This window comes from Sarcophilus harrisii, chromosome 3, assembly GCF_902635505.1.
Source record: "Sarcophilus harrisii chromosome 3, mSarHar1.11, whole genome shotgun sequence".
Lineage (NCBI taxonomy): Eukaryota > Metazoa > Chordata > Mammalia > Dasyuromorphia > Dasyuridae > Sarcophilus > Sarcophilus harrisii.
In genome coordinates, this window is record NC_045428.1 from 270,435,704 (window position 1) to 270,460,415 (window position 24,712).

The following is a 24,712-nucleotide window of genomic DNA, read 5'->3' on the forward strand; positions in this document are numbered from 1 at the left end:
ACATATTTTGTGGAATGCTGAATAATTTTGGGGATTAGAGATCAATATACCACTGTACTTCCAATGATTAGTCAGGCTTTTATTCCTTTGTGGTTCAAGAATAAAAATGAGCACCTAGGAATTATGATGATTACAGCTCAATGATCCTAGTCCATAAAGAGTCAAGGTATAAAGGGAGGCCTATATTTATGTCATTGTGTGCTCCTTATGTCTAGTGTTTCTGAATCCTAAAACTCTTTGATGCATAGACATTATTTTATGGTTAAAAGATTTCTATTTATGACAGATAGCATTTGGATTTTAATATTTCCCATACATACTATGTATGTATATACTATATATATATATACATATATATATATGTTAGTGTGTGTATGTGGTTATGAAGATACACAGATACAAAAATATATACATATAGTTGACATCTACACGAAAAATTTACACCTACATTTATATGTGTGTATCTATCTATCCAGGGCAGTCTACCTAAGAAGACTCCTCTTTCTGAGTTCAAATTCAGCCTCAGATACTTACTTGCTAAGAAAATCTCAAATGGAGTCTTTAAAAGTTTGATATTACTGAAAAACAACTCTACAACAAAATATATTTATATGTACATTCTATGAAATATTCATGTACTGCCAAAAAATTATTTTTTTCCTAAGTGTTTGGGAATAGTGGATTAAATCATCAGAACTTTACTATGTTCTTCTCTTTTTCTGACTATTGCTTTAGTGATCTTTTTAAAGGAAGGATAAAACGTTTCTTAATTTAAGTAGAACTGGAGCTTTAAATATAGCTGGATATATTAGAATTCTCCACTCCATGTCAGCCTATGAGGAATCGGACAAAACTGAATAAACCACATTTTCCTTTCCATCTTACATTATTTTCTCTGGAAATTTAATACAGTATGTGTTATTAATTACAGGTTCTAGAATAATCAGATTGTATGAATCCTTGAAATTACATAAATGTGCAATAGTCTTTCTTCAACCTACTCACAATTATCTTCTCAGTGGTGTATGGATTTTACAGTAAAATAAAGAAATTAAATACTTCTCCTTTCAGAACCAGCTCTTGGTTGTAAAGGATATAGAAGAGAAAGTATGACTAGATCTGAAAAAACTATCATCACCATCCAATAAAAAATACAAAGTATATGCCATTTTCAAGTTGGTTTAATAGCATCATTTTCATAAGACAATATATATATTGAGTGACAAATTTTTCTCAAGGCTTCTTTAAAAAAGAAAAGAAAACTACCTCAAAACACTAACTGAAACAGTTGTCTTTTCCTATAAAATATTTTACAATTGTAAAACAGCAATAGCCTTTTCTTAGATTATTTAAAGTTAAATCTTTAGTACTATAAATTTAGGAGAAGAAATTGAGGAGACATCTTTTTTCCTCCATAATGAATTCAGTATATTTTTTAGGAGTTTACAAATGATATATGCATAGGTAGAAAGACATATATATTCTCTCAGTATCATTAATTATTCCTGCAAAAGCATAATCTAACGTGAAACAGCATGATAAGAGCCAATTAAACTCAATATGTCCAAAACACAATTCATATCTTTTTCCCCATGTCTACTTATTTTCTGAATTTTCCTATTTTAGCACAGAGTACCACCATTACTCTAGTCACCAAGGTTAGAAATTTCAGAATAATTCTTCACTCTTTACTTCAAATTCCATTTTCCATATCCAATCAGTTATATCCATCCCCTTCTAGCCATTTACAATTCTGCTAACATACTTCAGAACTGGGCCTATTTCTCTTGCCTAGATTGTTATAATCACCCCTAAATTGATCTCATTTCTTCAAATCTCTCTCTTCTTCAGTTCATCTTGAATATAAACACTATATATACTATACTATAATATATATTATAGTAAACTATTATAGTAATTAGTAATAATTATAGTAAACTATTATAAACACTATATATACTATAATATAAACACTACATATCACTACATATCACAGCACAATTTTGACCATTTCACTAATCCCCTTCTCAAAAATTCTAATGGGATCCCCATTTTTTCTAGAATCATACATGAGTTTCTTTGTAATTTATTCTTTTATTTATTTATTTTTTAACAATTCAAGTCCAAATTCCTTTTCTACTCTTATTATGCATTACTTTTCTCCATGCACTCTATGATTTATGAAATGAAACCTTTTATTCTTGACAGATGACACTCCATCTCCTGCTTCTGGGACTGCAAACTGCCTTCAAGTATAGAATATAACTTTTCATTACTTCTACCTCTTAGAATTCCCATTATACTTTAAAGAGAAATTCAAATGACATTACTAACATAAAATCTTTCAGGATGCCCCTTACCTGCTAGTACCTTCTCACTGTGCTATGTACTTTTTTGGTAATTCTGATAATAAATGGAAATCATTGGTAAGAGAAGTTTCAGTAGCAAATAAGATAATATAAAAAGGCAAGTATATACTCTGATCCTGCTGATAGAGGAAAGGGGAAATTGTGAACCATTTTGTCTTGGGAGCTGATCTCAAATAGCAAGTCTAGATAACAGACATCTTGGCCATAAAGACTTCTGTAACCATTAGAGAATAGAAAATTCCATTGCACTAGGCAGGATGTATTAGGGCACATTAATTGGAATGGTCAGTTACTCTAGTTTTTATACTATTTTCTAAGTTACATCATGATATATGAATATGTTGATCAATTGTATTGAATATGTCATAAGCCCTCAAAAGTTTAAATAGAATTTCATTATAATTGTGATTGAAAAATTCAAATAGTTGGAATCAATTTTATGTGTAACATAGTTTAGCTCTGGCCCCACAGGGCTAGAACTGTTACATTTTATCTTATTCACTATTCTCTGGTATCCTGAGGGGGTTAGAGAATCTTTATTCCTGACTTGAGCCTCCTCAGCTGTGTTCATCCCACTAATTTTTAGGGACCTGATGACTAGTAATCTCATTATGCTTAGCATTTGAATTAGCATTTACCAAGGGATTTTTGCTTCAATGACATAGTAAGAGCATAGTATAACCCACTTTTATCTCAATTCCTTCATAGCATTCTTCCCACCAAAATCTAAAACTTACAGAGTCAGCTTCTGGTAGGCTAATGATGCCAGACTCATGTTCTTCATGGTGCTGGTAATGGAATCAATGAAACATCTGGCTTGGATTCCTGGATGATTGGATCCCCATTGTTCATGTTCTTATACCAGATTCAAGAATCTATTCACTGTATCTAAAAATCAAAAAAGAATGAATGAAAAAGCCAATAAGACCTACGCCCATTTTTTAGACTCATGTGTCCAAAGGGTGAGAAAGAGAAGGAATAAGCATGTTAAAACCTTTCTAACACATGGTGTCATCAGCTGTCAGTAGACTTAGTTTTATTCAATGCGTATGTGTGTGTATATATACTATATATATATACACACACATACGCATTGAATGTGTGTAGACGTACACATAATCTTCTCAGTAAGGCTTTTTAAATGATTCTGACAGTTCTAGCTCTGAAGCCAGTGGGAAAAGGCTATTTCCAACCATATAGTACACCAATACAGAATTAAAGTATGCACCAGTTCAGTCTCTTAGATAGAGCCTGCAACATCTTTCACCTATATGACAACATTTAGGTAGTACCGTCATACAACAAAATCCATTACACTCTCCCCTGCTTCAAACACTTGCCATCCTTGGAAAATAGATAGAAATTCATTTTGAATGCATTGTCCATGTCCTCAAATTTGGAAACCTCTGGAATCTGTGGGAAGATATAGACATAATCCTTTTAGGTGCTTCCCTAATGCCATATGGAAAAATCTCAAAACAGTCAATTTGGCACACACTGTCCCACAAATATGGGTAAAAATCACAGTTTCCCCCAAATAAAAAGTTCTTCAGACTCAACATTATTTCACAAAGTTTACCAAAGATTATAAATGCCTTACTTGAAATCCTACTTCAACTAACAGGCACAAAGAAAAAGCAAAAATAACAAAACAACAAATATCAGCTACTTGTCCTGTATAGAAACTTGATCCATATAGAGTATTCCTGACCATATATAGCTCTGCTTAAGGGGATTTAGGATATGGGACTGATTAAGAGTAATTCAGTAATCCTCAGACAATAAAATTCCCCAAGATAGAAACTCTTTCATGATTATTTTAGCATCCAAGGACATCCAACTTGAGGGGTAGCAAAATTTTCTATATATCTCTTCCTTTCTACAAAGGGCACAGTGAAATGTCTCTAGAGACTTTTGTGCCATTGGTAATCCCATTAATGTTTCAGGCAAATTTCCTCTAGATCCTTATTTCAAAGGGCACCTGAAATTTTCCTCACTGGAGCCCTGACACTGCAAGGGTAATCTAAATGAAAGTGCCAGCTCATTAGATAGGACAAGTAGGTTCAGTTATTAAAATAGCAAAGAAAATAAAATACTTAGGAGTCTGGGCACACAAGTAAATATTCCTTTATGAAGTTGCAGGGAAAATTACTCACAAAAAGTCTATCAGTCTAGGTCTGTTTAAGTGTAAAGATTAAAAAAATGAACTTTTCTCAACTAAGCAACAGCATTCTATTAATTTATACTCCACATTATGACTCTCAAATTAGTCAAAATCAATATTTGCATAAGATTCAGCCAAGTATTGGTTTCTAGAAACTCAAGGAATCAACAAATGCAAAGTTGTCAATATAGTAACAAGACTATATATTTTTCTATCCCCAGTATGTTTTAGCTCTTTTAATTACTAAAATCAGTCCTGCAGAATTTGAATGATAAACTACTTTACTGGCTTAAGAGGATCAGTTCTAGGGTGAGAAATCATGGAGGAATTATTGACAAGTAGATATTGTATTGGATATGGAATCAGGAAGATCAAATACTTAATAGTTATGTTAGGTAAGCAATTTAAACTTGGTTTCTCTTCCAGGGTGGTTATGATGATAAAATTAGATAATATGAGTAAAGTGATTTGCAAATCTTAAAGTACTATCTGAATACTAGTTAGCATCATCATCATCATCATCATCATTATTGTCATCATCATCATCAACATCCGAATTTAATGCAAAGAACTATGTTAGTTCTTCTCTGGTTGTCCTATGCAGATAGAACTTTGGTCCAAATGTATGGCAATTTAGTCTATATTAGATGTCTAATTCCTTTTACTTTCAATGCTTCTTTGCTTACTTTTTTACATGGATTTTTTATGTGCCACCAATTCTGATGTTTTCAAATACTTATTGTCATTTATTCTATAATCATCTTCTAATTAATGTAACCATGATTCTCATAGAAGACACAATCAAAAGTTCATTCACAATACCACAACTCATTGGAATAATGGTCTGAATAGTAGAGAATGAGATTTTTCAATTTTCTATTTATTACAGGACTACTTAGAAAATCTGCTCAGGATAAGGAATTCTAAAGTTGTGTCTATTTTAAAGTATAACCCCTTTCAAAGGACATAGAAAGTACAATTAAAATCTACTATAAAGGGACTTCCATGAGTATTACTCATGAAACAGGGAAAGGGATTCATTGCCATACATTATCTTTAACAGATTTCATAGGATCTTGGATTTGAAAGGGAACTGCCCAGAACCTGTTGAACAAGACCTGTCTCTCTCTGATATTCTCCTTCACAACTATTTTAAACTATAGGGTTGCTAATTTGCATGAAAGTTTCATCACCTGAAAATCCTTAACAATAGTCTTCTACTTTTACCCCCAAAATGTTTCAAGATTAAGATGGATCTTGATTCTATTTGGATTCTAATTCAATTATTAAATTTGTTAACTATCACTTACAGCTTTGTTACCTGAGAAAAAGGTCATCAGGTCATCTATGCCTTCATCTCAGTCAAAATCCTGGCAGATTTTGTTTCCTGACCTCCAGGACACCCTCCTTCCTTTTTTCGATGAGGTTAGTACCTAGCTTATAGTCTTTTTCTCCTCTCCAGATGCTACCCTCATATTAGAGGGCTACTTACATGTATACTTATACATATGTATACTCCTTCAAACACTGTAATATTGTAGAGCCTCAATTTATGCATTTCCATGACTTCTCCACTCTTCATTCACACAGTGAAGATTACGACTTTGATCTTGCTGTCACTCCTAAACTTACCACTTTCATATTCACAAATGCTGAAATTGCCTAATCTACTCACATTATTAGTCTTCTTCCTCTGCTTTATAACCCCAAACCCTGTTCTTTGCTCTCACCATAAATTCTAATGCTTTTAATCTTTCAGTTCTTTCCCAAGTCATCACTCGATATATCTACCATGACATCTTGATAAACCAGTTCATCTCTTCTCTTCTCTTGAATCTCTTGTTCTCTAATCTTATCACTGATCTTGCCCAATCAAGCCTCTACTTTTTATTACTTTCACCATACACTGCTTTCACTCCTATTCATGTGTTATTGAACAAAGCTGGAAAAATCATTAAACTGTGATAACTGGATCCAGTACAAATTTATGTTATATAATCTTACCTGAGCTCTTAGTCAATTCACTAACCCACTCGTCACAGTGACTCTTTCAAACTTTTAAAATTCCTTCTCATATCTCTAGTGGCTCCTCTTTCCTATCTTCTAAGTTGACAATCTTGCTTCATGTATGAAAAAATTGAGGCTATTTGCCAAGAGTTCCCTTTTCTTTTCTCATTTATCTACTCAGATACCTTATTCCACTATTTGCTTTTTCACTCATCTCACATGGGGAGGTAGCACTTCTTGTCAAATGGCACTTAATTTCTCTCTGCTTATAGTTGCTTTTCTATTGCCTATAAACATGCTCATGTCTCCCTTGTCCTCAAAAATTGTGTACTTGATCTTTCCATCCTTATTAACTCTCATTCCATAACTCTCTTTACTATTTGTGGTGAATCTCCTTGAGAAAGTCAATAAAATAAGTGCCTCCACTTTTTTCCTCTCACTTTGTTATTAACTCTTCACAGTCTGATTTCATATTTTATCATTTGACCAAAACCATTTTCTCTAAAGTTTACCCATGTATTTTCTCAATCTTTATCCTTATTTTGCTTACTGTAGCTTTTGGAACTATTGATCTATCACCTTATTCTTTTTGATATTCTCATTTATCAACATTTCCATGACATTGCTCTCTTCAAATTTCCCCATAGCTTTGCAACCCTTTCCATTCTCTTTTGCTGCAATTCTTCCAGGTCAGATCTACTAATCATGAGTATCTCCTGGAACTGTCTTGAGCCCTTTTATTATATTATTATTTCATTATTATCTCTGTTGAAAACTCCAGAAATCTACTTGTCTAGTACTAATCTCCCTCTTCTGACCTCCATCTTGCTTCTCCTGCTACACATCTCAAACTCAATGCCATAGATATTTTCAACTCTCTTACACCCAAGAGCCAATCTCTTGCCAACTCCTTTTAATCTACCCTTTGCAAAATCTCTCATACATAACCCCTTTAGGCCCTTCTCTCACTTCATTTCTGGACCTGGATCCCCAGGATTCTCTAGACCATACTTTGAGAACCACTGTTATATCCTTTCAGTTGGGTTCCATGCCTCAAATATCTCTATTTCTAATCTAGTTCATTGTCTTCTCAGTTTTCAAAATGATGTTCCTAAGTCCCAGGCATGACCATGTCACAACCCCCTCCCTCATCAATAAATTCCAGTGGTTCCCTATCCCTTACAAGATCAAATATAAAATCCTTTGTCCGACATTCATTGTCTTTCATAACCTCTTTCCCTCCTATTTTTCCAGTCTTCTTAAATGTTGCTCATCACCCTCCTATTCCCCCCCATACTCTGCTAACAAGTTTTCTTCTTGTTTCAATATGAGGCCCTTCATTTCTCTACTCTGGGCACTTTTGCTGCCACCACACAGGCTTAAAATTCTTTTCCTCTTCATCTTTGCCTACTGGCTACCTTTTTTTCCTTCACATCCCAGCTAAAATCCTTTCTTCTCTCTGTTGGTATCTCCAAATCATTTTGTTTGCACATAATGGTTTGTTTGTTGTCTTTACCACAGGACTGTTAGATTTTTGAAACAAAGAATTTTTTTCTTTTCTTTTTGCATCCCCAGTTCTTATCATAGTACCTGAAACATAATAAACACTTAATACATACTTGCTCCTGTGTAAAAATGCTAAGTCACACAAAGCCAAAGAATGACCTATAGTCTGCTCTATATTGACAATGAACCATTTATTTTTTAGTTTGGGACATACAGCCATTTCTGGTTCCATCTAACTGTACTTGCCAGATTTTTTGTAAAAATAGAACAAGAGAATTTGGCACATGTTTTGATGATATCTAATCAATCCACATCTATAGCATTTGCTGTAACTACCAGTATAGAAACACAAAAAAGGGACACCAGTCAAGTTCAATAACAATTTTTTATAGATTGCCCCCTACCCTGCTTTAAAAATTGGGACAGTATTTGCCATTTTCTAGTCCGGTGATACCTCTTCAATTCATTTTTTTTTTTTTTTTGGCTGAGGCAATTGGGGTTAAGTGACTTGCCTGGGGTCACACAGCTAAAGCATATTAAGTGTCTGAAAATAGATTTGAACTCAGGTCCTCCTTACTTCAGGGGTGGTGCTCTATTCACTGTGCCACTAGCTGTCCCACTCTTCAATTTTTTATTCAAATAGTATGTAGTGTTCAAATTTATGAGTTGATTTAGTGCCTAGAATGTTATTCTGTTCTCTCTCTCTCCTCCACTTAGTTTAAGTTTCACCTTTCTATGATGCATTTTATTTTGGCTTTCAGTATCAAAACAAAAGTTGAGTTTTGTCTTTCTTCCATTATCTGTTATGGTACTACCTATCCTGAGAAACAGTCCCATATCTTATTTGATTCTCCTCTCTCTCTCAACATACCTTAAAACAAACAAAACAACATACCTTTTTTTGTTATCCTTAGTATTCCTCAACAACATCTTGTTCTTCAGTTTTGCTCTCATGACACATTTTGTAAGACCATATCTATCTTTTGTATTGATCCTCCATTTCCTGTTTTTTTTTTTTTATCTTTTGCACAAGCCTTTTAAAACTAACTTGGCTCATGAGTCCTCTGAGTTTCCACACTATTCTTTTTAGACTCCCTTGCATTGTCCTTTCTTTTTTCTTTGTGTCTTCAGGATTTCATTTTTGAAAATATCCCATTAACCTTCTGGGTTAATGTCTGTTATAACATTTTAGATCATGGGATCCTTCATCTGAACTCTTTGAAATATATATTCTCTGAAAATTTTGTGAGAATGTCAGACTCCGCCACATTTCTTTTCCTTTGTCACAAATAATTTTTCATATATTTAAAAAGTAATTTAAAAGCAAATTTGTTTTTTTTAATTCCATCAAAACAATATTTAAGTATTTCTGTATTCCTTTGGAGGCTAATTTAGAAGATCTAATAAAAGAAATATGTTTTAAACTTATTACCAAATACATAGTTTTTATGGCATGTTTTAAATTTGAATTTAATCTTGCTTCTGAATTAGAAGTCTGAGCTACTGCCTTGATTAAGTAGGTAGTTAGTGCTTATCTTTTTTTCCCCATGTTGCTGAAGCTAAAGAGCTGTTTAAAAAGTCTCCAAGCTATATTTATGAAACTGAAGCAAGTGGCAGAATTTTTCATATTTTGACAGTTTCAGCACTGAGCAAAAAAGATAGCCACTTTAGACCACTAATGGATTCTTAAGAATTATCCCCTGTGATCATCTCCATGTGTGAAGAACTATATGTTAAACCTACTTCAGCTGGGTACATTATTGAAAATAGGTTTGTTCTTCTTTTCTTGAGCAACTCTGCTAAAGTTGAAGACAAAACATTGATAATTACTAAAGTACTATGATTTCCTTGGAATTGAAGTCTATTATATACAGATAACACCTAATAATATATATTTCTTAGATACGTTATTCAATTCAATTATTAAATAAAACATTAAATATCTGCTACCTGAAAAGTACTATGAATTTCTAAGGACACAAAGATGAATACTATAGCTGTTCCTACCCTCAGGGAGTTTACAATCTAAATATATGGGTAATATTGCATTCTTACTTTAAAAATTCAAATATATAATGACTGAACCTGTAAATTCAATGATAAGGAGGACCCAGGTGAGCACTTTTCCCTACTGATGAGGGTTGGTACTTGTTTGTAATTGTAGTTATATTTTCAGACAGGTAGATGACGAAGTGGCTAGTGTTAGGTGTTTAGATGTTACTAGATTCCCACAAAATCTGTAAAAGGTTCATTGGGACCTTGGTCTATTTTTGTGAAAGCTTTACTTCCATCTTTCTGTACAGGGAGAGAATTCCAAGCTTTTATTGTAGCCTTAGAAATTTGCTCATACACTGTTATGGGATAATAAATCTGTTCTGAATTCTCTGCATACTGACCTTCACTAGCTAGTTGGTCAAAAGTGATTTGTCCAATAGTTCCTGTTTGCCTATTGCATTGAGCTTGAATCCTACATAATTCATGATACTCTGAAAGCCACAACAGTTGGGCCCAGAGTCAAGACTCATCTTCCTGAGTTCAAATTTGGCTTCACATTGTATAGTGATTATAACAAGAAAAGGACAGTCCTAGTTAAGCAAAATATAGTATCTATAATCTAAAGAGTAATTATTTTTGCCTGAAGACAACAAAGTTCTGCAAAGTCATAACTTTGATTTGGTGAAATAATATGGTGAAATAGCATTGAGAATTGATTTCATCCTAAATAGATTGATAGAAAGACAGATAGATAGATACATAGATAGAGATAGATAATAGCTATATAGAGCATTATCAAGTATTTTATGTCAGGTGCCATATTACATACATTCTAATAGAGAAAGACAATACTTATAAATGAGAGATGAAAAGCATGGTCTGAAAAGTTGAGAAGCTGAACCAGTTTAGAAGTGAATATGTCTATGTGGCTGGAATGGGTATTTCTTCAAATAAAAATTCTTGGGAGTAACTCTCTAATCAGAAAAGGAGAGAGAGCCATAGAGTTAGTGGAAGCATTGCCAGAGTGAGAAGGCCACTGAATTAGAAATGGGGAAGTACTCCAGGTATTACTTTTTTTGAAGATATTCCTAAATCCAAGGCTTAATCCTTTTTAATCATGAGCAAATATTTTTCTCCATTATAAAATTTCTCATGGTACTTAATTTCATAGCATTTGTAGCTCTACGGCAAGGGTTCTTACCTTTTTTTATGGGTCATGGATTGCTTTGGCAATCTAGTGAAATCTATGTATCTCCTCTCAGAACAACAAAATATGTAAAATTAGAAAGAAAACCAATTATATTAGTATTGTTATCAAAATATTTTTTCAAACATCATGAATTTTGAGTTAATAACTCCTCTAGAGTAAAAAGAGAACTCAAAGGCCATATAGTCCAACCTATTCATTTTACAGTTTAGGAAACTGAGGAATGACTCACCAACTTTCATACAGGTAGTAAGATTTTGCACAGACCTATTTGCATTTATCTCATTCCTATGTCAGAGTTATTGGTATACTCATTTTCTGCCCCATTACATTGTGAGTTTCTATCTGTATTTGTCTCTCTATCTCTTTCTATGTGTGCATATATAAATAAGTATGTATATATATATATATATATATATATATATATATATATATACACATATGGGCATCTATCTTCCCCATCTATCTATTTAGATCTATTTGAGTGTAGATAAAGATAGATATCTCTTTATTTTTCTAGTTCTATGTGGACATCTAGGTAGCACAATGAATAGAGTACTTGGCATAAAGTAATCTTCCTGAGTTCAAATTCAGTTTCAGATACTTACTTGTTGTGTAACCCTAGGTAAGTCATGTAACCGTCTTTGCTTCAGTTTTTTCATCCATAAAATGAGCTGAAGAAGGAAATGGCAAATTATTCCAGTATCTTTGCCAAAAAAAAAATCCCAAATAAGGTAATAGAACATTAAATGACTGAGTTGATTCAACAACAGCTCTATCTCTGTGCTATAAAATCCATATAGAGATAGAAATAAATATTTTATATTTACATATATAAATAGTTAAATAAATATTATATATATATATATAATTTTATATTATAGATATATTGAGAGTATATAGATCTCTCTCTCTCTCTCTGTCTCTCTGTCTCTCTCTCTCTCTCTCTGTCTCTCTCTGTATCTACTTATTTTTGATAGATTAAGGACATTTAAACTTCCTATGACATCTTTTTCAGTTCCTTCAGAATTACAGAGAACTTGTTAGTGGGGGTCTACTCTCTCTTCAGCCACATCCACTCCTGTTTTTCCCCAATATTGAGAATAAACACTAGACCAGTTTTTAGCAACATAATCTAGTGTGAGAAAACCCTATATATTTATGGAACTATCAGCAAAAATAAAATAAACATGAACACTGGGATTATTAAGCAATCTGAAGCAGCTAGATAGCACAGTAGATAAAATTGGACCTAGTGTCAAGATGAACTTGCTAGTAGATGCTTTCTAGCACCTGGGCTGGATCGGTTATTTAACCTTTGGCTACTTTAATTTTGTTATCTGTAAGATGGGTATAACTGTAACATATCTCCTAAGATTACTGTGAGAATAAAAAAAATAATACCTGTAAAGCACTTTTCAAGTTATAAAGCACTTTCTAGATGCTAATTATTATTATTTATATTGCTATTATTATCATAATTGTTACTTTGTGGCAACCTGTGATTTCATTCATTTCACTGATTGTTTCTACTTCCTTTTTTGCTTTTCAAGGTAGTGGGGTAAAAGAGAGCAGGGAGTGGAAACATCTTGTCCTTTTACAGTTAGATATGACTATGGCGAGGGAGAGGGAAGAACATTGAATTTAGAATCAGAAAGTAGTGTGGTGTAGATGAAAAATTCCAGATTTCCAGTCAAGTCACTTCAGCTAAAATCTTTGTTCCTCCACTTGCTACCTGTACAGTGAAATCTCTGCTTGGGACCTTATTCTTCACCATGCTGCCAATAATCAGCTATTATCCTTACCTCAGTTAAATAGTAAACATTTATCAGCATCCACTATTTGCCAAGTATTGTACTTGAGTGCTGGGGACCTAAAAAGAAGCAAAAGATTATTGTCTTCAGGAAGCTCACAATAATAGAGGTAGACAAGAATACAAATATATACAAGCAATACTGTATAGGATAAATAGGAAATAAATAAGAAAGAAAAGGCACTGGGCTGCGACATGAGGAAAATCAGGGAAGACAGAGATGACAAAGGAGAGCATTTCAGACATGAAGAACAGCGAGAAAAGATGCCTAGAGTTAAAAGATGGAAGGTCTTAGGTGGAACAGCCAGGTGACTAATGTTACTGGATTAGAGAGTGAATAGTGGAGAATAAGGTGAAAAAAATGTTAGGAGGGATTGGGGCGGGGTTTAATGAGAAAGAATGAGTTTAATTTTGGACATGTTGAATTCAGTTTGAGATGTCTAAAAAGCAATTAGAGATTGGAGGCTAAAGGATAGGCAGATTTAAGAATCATCAGCATAGATATGATAATTAGATCCATGAAAGCTGATGAAATCACCAAATGAGGTAATATAGAAAGAGAAGAAAAGAATTCCATTAGTTCTCAACTCTCCAACCTTGGACTCCAGCCCTAGGTCCATTCCTTCCCCTATAAGTGAACTTTCATTTTTTCTTGCCTGGAATTAGGCCTAATTGCTGCTTCCTAAATATTTCTGTCTTCCCTCCCTTTTCCCAAATCTCCTTTATGTTTTCTCTTTCTTCATTAGATTGTAAACTCCTTGAGAGTAGAGAGTGTCTTGTTTGATTTTATATTTGCATCCCTAACATGCAATGCTTGGCACAGAGTAAGTACTTATAAAGTCCACTATTATCCATAGGATAAGCCACTTATAACTACTTTGTATGTCAATTTTCATCTACAAAATACAGACTTAACTAGATCAATACTTAAGCTCCTTCCAGCTCCAATCTATGAGCCTATGATATATATTTGAATATTATCTCTTCTTTTACTTTGAATCTGTCTTCTCATCCGTAAAATGGGCATAAGAAAACTGGTCACACCTAGCTCTCAGGAATACTATGAAGATAAGCACATTAATATATATATATATATATATATATATATATATATATATATATATGAAAGCTACTTTCTTTTCTTTTAACAGGGCAATCAATATTTGCTATGAATTCCTGGGAGGGTCCAAATGATGCAAGTCTTTGAAGTGTCAGGATGATGTACAAATTCACTAGCATTTCCTTCATGACTTGTCCTCAGTTATCTACTGAATGTTGCCTGAGTACACAAGAAAGACTAAACTGTCTCCAGTCTGAACTGACAGTCTCTGCCTCAGGGAATCTGTCTCCAGAAGACTGTGGCTGTGATAGTGCTATAATTGTCAATGACTCCAGTGGAGGCAGCAAGTCCTTGGTAAGCAGTGATGACAAGCAGAGCTGTACATTATTCCAATTTGAGCCTTGAGTGAATCTAGATTGCCTCAAACCATTTTTGCAATGACAGGCTGAATTAGAATTCTCAGTTTCAGGTCAATGAAATTATTCTGTCTCCTTTACCCCCCTCTAACCTCTCCATCCAACTCTGCCCTAAGAGACAGGGATGATGATGGAGAGGATGTAGAGTTGCCTGCTTAGTAAGGGTTAATATTGGGCAAAGGCTGTGAACACAAAGCTGATTAGCTATTAGAACTTTTTTGAAAGTTGGAATCCCTGGAAAATAGGGTTTTGTGCTGAAGCCCAATAGAATCATAGGATTTCATTATCACAAAAAAAGAATATCTGTATTTCCCAGTTTGTAGTTTTAAAAAGAGTGTAGCTGTTTGCTAATTAATATTCCTCCTAGGTCTCCTTCATTACCTTCCTTGCATTAGTTTTTCAGTCTCTCAGTCTCTTTACATTGTCCCTCTGACCTCTGAGACCCTTTTAAAAATTTTAGCATCTTCCTAGTAAAATTGATCAATTGAATATAATCGATTGACTTTTCTTTATAGCCTTGTGAATAGAGATGCTTAATTCCTGGTGCTATGTAAATAGCTCAAGACTCAGTATACCTTAGGAATAAAAGGAACACCCTCCCTCCTTTTCTATGATAAAGTAAAGAAAAATATTCTAAGTTGGAACATGTGAAATGAAGGGTAAAGATGACTCTATGACTTATTGGCTAATATTTTCCATTTTTACTAATATCTAACATGATTGTTTTCAGGATAATCATTCCATATGGGAGGTATTTAATGGGATTGTGCATTCTTAAGGAATAGTAGAGATCTTGGTAATTCTTTATTCTACACAAAAGAACCTTATAAGAAACCTCAAATTTTGGATCAATCAACAATTATAAAGGCTTTGTTGCATATTTTTTTCTTCTGTGTTTAAAATGTGCCTTCCAGTCTACATATTAAAAAAAACAGTGTCAGGCTTCAAAGTGAAATGGCACCTGGGTTGAAGGGAGGAAATCAGTGCCAGGTTGCAAGGATAATATTTGCTTCAGACTTAATTAAATTGAAATACTGTTAGTAGAACAACTTGATTGATCTGATTGGTTATGGGTGACTGCCTATATGAGGCTTATTTGGTACACTACTGCAGCCTGGAATTTGGGAAAGAGGAGATTCTTGAAAGTGGGGTAAGAATGGAGGAAGGGAGATGGGAAAATTCCCAGGACTATAAAAGCATACTCCAGATTCCTCCTAAAATTGTTCTTTCATTTAAAAATAGGATTTAAGTAGGAAGCAAATATAGGATTAACCCTTTCTATCACATATTCTGCCAAAGATTCCTGTGAATTAGGTAATTCATCATTTAAATTATAAAGAGCCTAGAGATTAGTAAATATTAAATTCATCATCTTTATCATTATTGCCAAAAACAATGAAAATTACCACCCTTTTTATGTTGTGTTCCAATTATGTGAAAAAATTATTTTGATACGTTTTTGTGTTTTTAGCAATTATACATTTGTGTTTCCACTTATATCAGGCTAACTCAGAAGTCTTATCTTGACCTGATAAAATTGATTAAATTGGTTTCCCAACAGTTAGCAAGTTTTTTGACAAGCAAGTGTTGGATTTTGTGCCACACAAAAATGTTTCATTGATTTTTTTTCCAAAATTTTGTGGGATTTTGTTAAGTTCAAATTAGTTTGGGCAACTTCTTTAGGCAACTCATTTTAGAGAATTTTTACTTCCAGTGGTCCTGAAAGACTTTCTTCACTGAAGGACAATAAATTTTGAGAAATATATTTTTAGTTTTAGAAGGAGAATTGTTTAGGAACTGTAGGAATGTCTTTTGGTTGCAATAGGATCATATTGCCTTACATATAGTAGGTGTTCAATATGTTTACTTGAATATTAATTCACAAAGAATGACTAACATTTAGTTCCCAGAATTGCTCAATTGCTACAAAATAGTTCTTCTAATGATTATTATTAAAAATCAATAGGATTTTTAATAACTTACCAAAATTGGTCATTTTAAATTATATCATCTTCAATTTCTACAGCTGTTATTGTTTCCATTTTGTTATACACATTATATATATTGTTTTCCCATTTGTGTTTACTTTATCTTACAAAGAATTAATATGAATATTCTCATAGGTCCCATAGAAGCTGTGATTGGCTCTGTTTTTTTTTTTTATAGCTTTTTATTTACAAGTTATATGCATGGGTAATTTTACAGCCTTGACAATTGCCAAACCTTTTGTTCCACTTTTTCCCCTCATTCACCCCATTCTTCTGCCCCCCCCCCACCCCCGATGGCAGGTTGACCACTACATGTTAAATATGTTAAAGTATAAATTAAATACAATATAAATATACATGTCTTAACAGTTATTTTGCTGTACAGAAAGAATAAGACTTTGAAATAGTGTACTATTTTAGCCTGTAAAGGAAATCAAAAATGCAGGCAGACAAAAATAGAGGGATTGGGAATTCAATGTAATGATTCATAGTTATCTCCCAGAGTTCTTTTGCCGGGTGTAGCTGGTTCAGTTCATTACTGCTCTATTAGAACTGATTTGGTTCATCTCATTGTTGAAGAGGACCAAGTCCATCAGAATTGATCATCATATAGTAGTGTTGTTGAAGTATATAATGATCTTCTGGTCCTGCTCATTCACTCAGCATCAGTTCATGTAAGTCTCTCCATCCTTTCTGAAATCATCTTGCTGGTCATTTCTTACCAAACAATAATATTCCATAATATTCATATATGACAATTTATTCAGCCATTCTCCAATTGATGGGCATCCACTCAGTTTACTGGCTCTGTTTTTTTTTTTAATCTAAGTTGATTTACCCTCTAAGGGCAACCTGCTGGTCACTCCTGCCTTTAGGGATTCATCATATTGATGCTGGACATAGTAGGATTATCTAGTCAGTTTAGCATTGAGTTAGCCTGGAAATCCAGAGTTCAAGTGAATCATCAGCTTTCAAGTTCCCAATGACAGGGATTGCAGCTTTATATTTTTATGTTCAGTGGCTATGATTTTCAAAAAGTAAAAAAAAAAGAATGATGAGTTTTACATTGATTCCCTGCAAAATTTCAGAATAAGTGATTTTAAAATGATTTGTGGATACTTAGAAATGAAATAATAACCAACTCATACTGATTCTTTTTTGTTATTCACTTTTTCAATCACAAGTAGAGAAAATAGATCCTCTACCAAGGATTCATGTTCTCTTGGAAAACAGAGATGAGACAATATTCCGTGAATACAGATCTGAATAGGCAAGTTTCTAGGGAGCCATGATGATTTATATCAGCTAATAGAGTCCAAGAAATGTGGACAAAGAAGTCTCTGGTTCAAAAATACTTAGAGCATTACTGTTGAGGAATCCAACAATTTCTTTTGGTAATAATTAAACCAGTAACTGAGTCAGATCATCAATCCTAGGCCATTCCTGTTTGTCTTTATAGAAAACTGTGCCTTAAGGACAGGCATATGTGTCAGTTAATGAGTGCTAATTTCAGCTATATGAATGAATCTGGTTCATTCTTTCTTCTCTCTGCATGAATTTGTGTATTCTTTCTCAGAGTATTTTGAGTGCTTCTTCCCCCACTTATCCAATATCTCTTTTATTTGTAACATTCACATCAATGAAGGACAAAAAAAGCATTTACTAAGCACCTAATGTGTCAGGCAATGTTCTAAATACTTTAGAAATATCTCATTTTATATTGCAACAATGCTGGACTGTAGATATTATTATCTCCATTTTACAATTTAGTAGTTGAGGCATATAGAGGTTAAGTAACTTGTGCAGAGTTATACAACTGTTAAGTGTCTAGCATTGTATTCACTTTACCCTCTGGCTGTTAAGTTCACTGTGAAGTACACATTTACTTGAGTAGCATCTTTATAAATAGTATAAAAACTCTCCATTGTCCAGGGTAAAACTTTTATGCTATATTTGATAAAGAAATAAAATGATACTTCTCAAATTTTAAGAAGACACAAAGCTGGTAGACATAACTAATCTATTGGATGCCACAATCAGCATCAAAATTCTCATGAAAGGGGAAAAAGTTAATTAGATGACAGTATTTGCGTGACCTTAATCAAGCATGGAAATGAGAGAGATATTTGCCCAGGACCCACCAACTAGTGATATTGTGGAAAGTTCAGATTGTGAAATTGTTTTGATGCGATTTCTGGAAGAACCTGAAAGGAAAGAAGCTGATCAGGGGTTCAGGGGTTGATTTATACCTTTTAGCTACTCCCACATGAAAGAGATGCTAACAAGTTTTGTGCTATGCTATGTTTAGAAGATCATGTTGGTGAGATGTCTCAGGTCCCCCTTCAGAAACAATTTCCTTCTCCATGACTTCAAGTTAAGGAAAGGAAGTGACTACATTTAATTGTTCCATACTTCCAGAGGAGGTAAAAGAAAAGACAGACTTTAAAATATCTGGTATATGATATAACATCTATTTTCCCCAAGTTCCAAGTGCTAACTGTGTATATTCAAAAATGGTGTCTCTTCTCTCCTTTGATCTTTTGGTTCTTTTTTTTTTTTCATTACACTTATCTTTGTTATATAAAACTGTTGTTAAAAAAAAGTTTGTATGTGTTTCATATTAGCCACAAAGACAGAGATTTGGGGGTAATGGAAAATCTGATAGAACTAGAAGATTTATCTGAGTATAATCTTTGCAAAGCATATATTGGTGACAGATAAATGCATTTCACTCTCACTCTCCAATTTCACAGTACTTTTGTTTATATTCTGAAACAGAATTACTTAGCCAGCTCAAACATGATTTATAGGAGAGAGCATAAATAGAGAGAGATTAATAACCCAAATTGAGTCAAGACCTAGACATTATAGAATAAATTCTGTCAACCAAACAGAATCTGAGACAGAGGATATATTTCCCTTTGTACTATGCAAGTATCTTTTTTGAATTCTTTACCAATGGGTGAGGATTTTACAGTCTTGGTGGAGGGGGGAGGGACTGCTATCAGCCACACCCATCATCTTTATCCTATTAAATGTAGCAGACATACATCTTCTTTTCAGGCTCCTTTACATGTATTTTATATTGGTACTTCAAGGACTTATCAGGACCCATCCTTTATGAAAAATTGAAATTGAAGAATGCTCAAATTTCAATGGAAAGAGGAAGGGGAGTGATGGATATACTCAAATTGTAATATGGCAAATGAGAATTTTTTTTAAAAAATCAATAGTGTGTTATTTTCCAACTACATGTAAAGATAACTTTCAACATTCATCTTTTTAAGACTTTGAATTCCAAATTTTCTTTTCCCCTCTCTGCCCTTGCCCCTCTCCCCAAGATAGCAAGCAATCTGGTATAGCTATACATGTACAATCATTTTAAACATATTTCTATTTTAGTCATATTGTAAAAGAAAAATCATAACAAAAGTGAAAAACCACAAGAAAGAAAAAGGAAACAAATACAGAAAAGTGAAAATAGTTTGCTTCAGTCTGCATTCAGTCTACACATATCTCTCTCTGTGCATGCAGATGGCATTTTTCTTCCCAAGTGTATTGGAATTGTCTTAGATCAATGTATTGTTGAGAAGAACTAAGTCTATCATAGTTGTTCATTACAACCTTGCTGATACTGTGTATAGTGTTCTCCTGTTCTGCTAACTTCACTTAACATCAGTAAATGAGAAATTAAGAGAAGAAATATAAAGAATCTCATTAGAAAAATATAAGCCCTGCCTCCATGCCCCTTTGGCATCCAGTGCTGGATGGGAAACAAAACTGTTTCCCAGACTATTAGGTGGATATTTTGCTTTTCTGGCCTGAGCCTTACTTGGGCCAATTCTGTGGTACTTTTTATTTAATATTGTAATGAAATGAGATACTTGTGTCGATTGTTCACTGGTTTAACCAAAGGTTTGGTTAACCATAGCAATAGAAGTATATTGAACAAGGAAATTCATTGAAGATAACACCAAGCTCATTCAGGAAAGTGAAGGTCCCCAGCTTGCATTGGCTATCATAGTCCACCAGTCAATCATCAAAGTGTATCTGGAGTTACTCATAGTTCTTTTGTCTTCAGATAACTCAGAAGTTATACAAAGAGTCTCTGTATTTGGTTTCTTTTGTTGGTAAGTCATAAGGGTATTTTCAGTGCATTTTAACAAAAAATAAAATAAAACAAAAGTATTTAACTAGGGGTTGAAATATTGCTTCTGCTCCTTTTGTGGATTTTGGAGAAATAACAGAATGAGTAGTCACAGACAGAGTGAAACCTTCAGTGGTAGAAAGGAAGGTTTTTGTTTGTTTGTTTGTTTGTTGTTTCTGATCTTAGATTTGCTTGTAAATTTTATTTTTCATGCTGACTAGTCAGATTACTGATTAGGACAGAAGCTGAACTGGGACTTTTGTGTTTTATTGTTGTTGTTGTTGTTGTGTGTGTATGTGACAGAGACAGGAGAGAAAGAGACAGAGAGAGAGGGAATTGGGGTTAAGTGACTTGCCTGGGATCACAGAGCTAGCAAGTGTTAAATATCTGAGACTGCATTTGAACTCAGTTCCTCTTGATTTCAGTGCTGGTGTGCTATCCAGTTTGCTACCTAGCTGCCCCCAAACTGAGACTTTTATATAAATAGAAGAAAAACAAAAACCGGAAAGTTAAAGATTGTGAAAAAATATTCTTGAACAGGTTTCACAAAGTGGAATTCCATTAGAAAGTGATTACTCCATGACATAACGATTTCTTCTTTCTATGTCACCATTACAAAAGGAAAACAAAGAAAACTCCTCAGAGACGAGGAATGTCAGGAGAGCCAAATAGGGCCATCTGTCCTGTTAGTTTAACCAGCCCAAGCAGAAGATACAGACTCTGCATATCTAGTGAAGAGGACCTTCTAGAATCACACTGGACAGGGGGGAGATGTTATTGTAGCATCAAATTGAGAGGGAGGAATGTGGGAACTGAGACAGAGAATAGCAAATTTACAACTCCCATTGCACACTCTCTTCCAAGGAATAGATTCTTTGAGGTCCTGAACTAGTAAGAAATTGTTATTTCTCTCTCTTCTCTCTCTCTCTCTCTCTCTCTCTCTCTCTCTCTCTCTCTCTCTCTGTCTCTCTCTCTCACACACACACATATACACACACACGGTTAAATTCAGAAAACCTAGATATTCATATAATGGAATTCCACTGTGGTTTATTTGCTTCAGTTTAATATGAATTTTTCATTCTTATGTTAACATACGAAAACTTTCTTTTAAGGATTTGCCAGAAGAGGATATCTCAAGAATAAAGTCAAAGAGACTTCCATAATGGCTCTGAAAATAAGAAATCCTTAACATGACTACTGTTAAAAAATTATGTTCAGTACTATAGATGAAAAATTGTATTAAGCAGGAGAGTTGACTGTCTACTTTTTATTAAGCTATCTGCCTCCAACAACACAGAGAGACTAGGATATTTAATAAAAATAATAATCTTACTAATTTTAAAACAGAAGCAACAAATGTCACTGATGGATCTAGTCATTTGAAGTTTTAGGCATTTCTGCTCTCCTAGAGAGGACAAAGAGTAAACATCTCGTGTCTCTATCATGTGGTGCTGTCTTCACAGATCTTTGCTTCAGCACATCAGAATACAAACTCTATATTACCCATTTTGAGTTCACAGCCATCTTTCGTTATGGATAATGAATGCTCAGTTGTCAAACAGCCATTCTGTCTGCCATTTGCTGACATCTTATAGCTACCAAAGGGCAATTCCACCAGGCCAATGTTGTAGTTGTTAACATAATATGCTCCAGCTTGAAGTTTGGCCACAAACTTAGTGAGCCTCCTGGATATTACTTGTGAAGACACCAATGGCAAGTTCAAAATCTCTGTGTTAAAGGGCAAAATGGACATGACTGGACCAAAGATAGCTTTTTGCACACAGGTGAATCTTTTCAATTTCCTAGTACACAAAATTCCTTGTAGTATACATCCTTTACTCTGGGATCGTCTGTAATATGCATGTCTCCATCAGAGACCACTTTAGCACCCAGGTTCTTTCCCTTTTCAATGACACCAAAGACATTGCAGATGTTATTGGTTGATGAAGGAGGCCCATTCTTGTGTCTTCCAGAAAGAGATTTTCAATCATTATCTTTTAGGATTGTTTAACTACTTTCTCTGTGAAAACTTATCTAGAATTTCTCTTTGTACAAATGCTCGTGTCCTTACAGCAAACTTCAACTTGATTGAAAAGGCTGGCCATCATTTCTCCCTTCATAGCATTCTCTATAACACAATCTGAGAAGATGATGAGGGGAGATTTGCTGCCAAGCTCCAGAGTGACACTTTAGATTTGACACTTTAGAGGACATCTCCATAATCTTCTTGCCAGTAGGCACACTACTAGTAGAAAAAAAAATTGGCTTCATCATTGTGCTGGCATAGAAACTGGCCTGTGGCAACCCCATCTCACCATAATGTAAAGCCCAGGAGACACTCCACCCTTAGTATGAATTTCAGTCAAAAGCAACATTGACACAGGCATGAAGGGCAAAAGCTTGAAGATCATGACATTACCATAAGCCAAACTGGGGCAGACGTCCAACTAGCAATCTGGAAAGGGTTGTTCCATGCTCCAATTCCAATATATATCCCTAAAGGTTCCCGTCTGGTATATCCAAATGATCTACCAGGCAGCTGTACATGGCTCACCTGCCATGGAAACAACCAAGGCTCCATAATACTCTAAGCACTGCCAAGAAGTATTAATATCTAATTGAGCCTTAACGATAGAGTTGTCATTGTTGATGGTCTCCACAATAGCTATTTTATCTTTCCATTCTCTAATTATCCTGGCAGCTTCCAGAATGATTCAGGAACACTCCATGCCTGATTTTTTCCTCCATATTTTAAAAACAGCTTTTACCCTCTGAAGTGCCAAGTCTACTTCCTTCTCCCCAGAACAATGGAAAGTAACTATTACTTGTCCCATGGCTGGCTCATCCACCTTCTCAGTGCCCCTGTCAACTGGCTGTACTCTGCTTCTGCCTTGGTAATTAAGGGGCTGCAGGACCATGAAATCAACAGTATTCATATTGGTGCAGTGGGGAGGCAGAAATGCTTTGAGAACTGCAGCTGCACAGTGGAGCCTGCTTGGAGGAAGGAAGGAATTCTTACATTGATGAGTACATAACATATAATGAAGCTTGTGGAGAACCTTATGGGAGGATATGACTCTTTATTTACTTATTTTTCTCAATAGTATCTTATTTTTTCAAATACATGTAAAGATAGTTTTCAATATTCATTTTGTAAGATTTTATATTACACTTTTTTCCTTCTTCCTTTTGCATCTCACCCCTTCCCAAGACAGCAGACAGTCTGATCTAGGTTATGCATATACAATCATTTTAAACATATTTCCATATTTGTCATGTTGTGCAAGAAAAATCATATCAAAAGGAGGAAAAACACAAGAGAGAAAAAGCAAACAAACAAAAAAGGTGAAAATACTATGCTGTGATCCATATTCAGTCTCCATAATTCTCTCTCTGGATGTGGATGGCATTTTTCACAAGTCTGTTGTAATTGTCTTGAATCATGGCATTGCTGAGAAGAACTAAGTCTATCTTCCCATATTCTTATTGTTATTGTGTAAAATGTGTTCCTGGTTCTGCTTACTAGAGGTTATGAACTTTAACAGAGCTATAGATGTAAAGTTCTGAATTTAGATTTTCAAGCAACCAATTATTTCAGTATAAGTGAATGGTTGTGGTCTGATTAAAAGTGATTCATGTGGAAAAAAAAGATCTTGTGATTAAATGGATTAAACTAAATAACAGCTAGCACTAACACTTAACCTCTGAAAAAATAATCTAACTTTAGATTTCATTAATAGAAGAATGGTGTTCAGATCAAAGTAAAGTTCACTCTAAGCTGTGTTGATCAGACCACATTTGGAATATTGTCTTGGGTTATATACTATACTCTGAAAAGTATGGTCTTTTCACTCTTTGCTTGTCTGTTGCGTAATAGCTGAATAAGTTATAGTATAGGATTGTGATAGAATACTATATTATTGCAAAATATTATAAAGGGGATGGTTTTAGAAAAATCTGGGAACATTGTATATAGTTACAGCAGTATTGTAACAGTGATCAATTGTGAATGACTTAACTACTCTGATCAATAAAAT

At 34.2% G+C, this 24,712-nt stretch overlaps 1 pseudogene; it reads right to left on the reverse strand.

Annotated features, from left to right (window-relative positions):
- Positions 1-22,119: 22,119 nt before the first annotated feature.
- On the reverse strand, positions 22,120-23,650 carry LOC100928362 (annotated as a pseudogene).
- Between the last annotated feature and the right edge of the window lie 1,062 nt (positions 23,651-24,712).